Below are 2,367 nucleotides of genomic sequence, written 5' to 3'. Positions count from 1 at the left end.
GTACGTCCTTCTAGTCTTCTTGGTCCAAGGACAAGGTCAGAGATAACAGTTTGCACTCCTCCAAGGAGGGGCATGGTTTCCCTGCCTTCACCGCCTTTAAGGCTGCCTTATATCCCTTTTCCAAGAAGGGAAAGGCTCTGGTAGGAGAGGCCACAAAGGAGGGAAGCTTCTTACTCAAGGTGGGCACCTTTGAGTTAGTGAAGCCCCTCTCTTTCATCAAGCTCGCTAGTAACGTCTGAGCTTTATTATGGTAAAAAACTATGACCTCCTTCGGCTCCGTCTCCTCCTTTGAGGCTGGCTCCTTCCTAAGACGGACATAGCAGTCCGTATAAGAATCTTTGTTAGGCCAAAATTCCACTTCTTCCAGGGGAATTGCTCCCAACTTTTCTGAGATCACGATCTTCCCGGTTGTCATTGGCATGTGTTCGGCATACTTCCAAGAATTGGTATCCGAGCACAAAGGAAGATCCTTCACGCTGAGCCGCTTCTGGGGCCCACGTGATGCTGCAAGTCTACGTATCTCCAGTTTCACTGCAGCTTCCTTCTTATCATTCTTCCTTTGAATTTGTTGGATCATCTCAACAATTAAAGAAAGAGTCTTTCCCAGTTCATCTGGGATAGCAGACGATGTAGAAGGAACAGGTTCTGGGTCCGGAACCGATGTAACCGACACTTCGTCGATTTCTTGCTCTTCTACATGAGGAGCCTGGAACAGCTCCTCCTCCTGACCTTCTCCTAGAAGGTCCTTCTCAGTAGAATCTGACACCTCCGACATCCTATTGTCCAATTGGATGTCTTGAAGGGCGGCCGAGACTTCAGAATCTACCGGATTCTGGGCAGTTGGTATCTCCACCTGAGGCTGGGGGATGATTGCATCAGCCGATGCTTTAGGGAAAAGGTAGGCCCTCATCTTCTCATATGGAAGGTAGGGGCCTGAGGTGTTTTTCTGAAAACCCCTCACCCAGGATCGTAACATTTCCCTAGCAGTATCCCTTGACTCCGTCGACTTAGGGTCGTTAAAAGCCTCGGTAATCAGGTTAGAACAAACTGTACAAACGTGAGGGTCCCAATACCGGAGATCACCTCTGGAGGCTGCGCATGCTGCGTGCCTCCTGCAAAGTTGATGTCCACAGAAGTTCTTACTGCGGACATTACAGAACATACTCCCGCACTTTGGATGGTTCTCCTGTAAAGAGAAGAAAAATCCATGAGTATCAAGTGAAGTCTTTCACTTATATTGAAACATTTAGCTTATATAGAAAAGCTATAAAAGAAAGAAGGAAAGACACATACTTGTATTTACTGCCCAGTCAATTGCTGAAACCTCCCGAGATATTAAAACTAAGGTTAATTTTATTCTAGAATACCTTATGTAATTTCCTAAACGGAAATTTAAGGTGTAGTTCACACCTTGAGATAAAGTTTTAATATACGCGATAGAAAGAAAACAGAAAGAACTTACTTTTTATATATTGTACGGTCTCAACAAAAGGCTGTACAAGAAAACATTAAGTATGAAGAAGAACTTTAGTGTTATCACAAACTCTGTACACCAGTTTCTACTAATGCAGTGTGTACTACACTACAAATATAGCAACTACTGTACATCGCATGCTGTTGTGCCGGCCAGCATCTACCCCTGTATAGTTCAAAGATATACTATCTTTAACTAATAGACGGCAGCACACTGATTCGCGACTGTGTGCCGGCCGGCAATCATTGCCAGCCGACTGCTGAAAACACTAATACCTGACTGCCGGCCGCTAATCATAGTGGCCAGCAGCTTCGGGCTGTGTTACCACCGGCGGCAGGCAAAGGTAATAATACCCATGCCCGCCGGCAGTAGCCAGGAACCAGAGAACCTCCACCTGCCCGGCTGTCGGCTGTTAAGCCAGCAGCCGGGTTAGGGGTACAACACATTAGTCAGAGAAACAGTATGGATGTAAGGTTATAAGGCGGCATTGCCATACGACCTTCCATCCAGAAAGAGTGAACTTATGGAAGGGGAGAATGTAGCATTCAGGCTTCCAAAGAATCCATAGCCTGCCGGGCTCTACCGGCAGACATGGAAGGGAGACCAAGGGAGGTCTGGGGTTCACTCTGCAAAGAACAAAGGGTCTCTGCCGGCCGACACGTAATGCCAGCCAGTAGAGAGCTGAGCCGGTCCTCCATCCTAACCTACACTAGTTACGGAAGAAGGACTGCAGCCAAAAGTAAATAAAAGAAAGAGAGGTGGGGAAGGGATAAGGGTCCTATAGACTTCGTTCTAGCAAGAGACACGCTCAGCAGTTAGGGAAGCTCATCCTAACCAAGAGTTGTCTATTAGGGCGGAAGACTGGCAATACTTGCTATCCTCCTCCCAACCAG

The sequence above is a fragment of the Palaemon carinicauda genome, chromosome 9 (genome assembly GCF_036898095.1).
Source record: "Palaemon carinicauda isolate YSFRI2023 chromosome 9, ASM3689809v2, whole genome shotgun sequence".
NCBI classification, from domain to species: Eukaryota; Metazoa; Arthropoda; class Malacostraca; order Decapoda; family Palaemonidae; genus Palaemon; species Palaemon carinicauda.
This window is presented reverse-complemented; position numbering follows the sequence as displayed.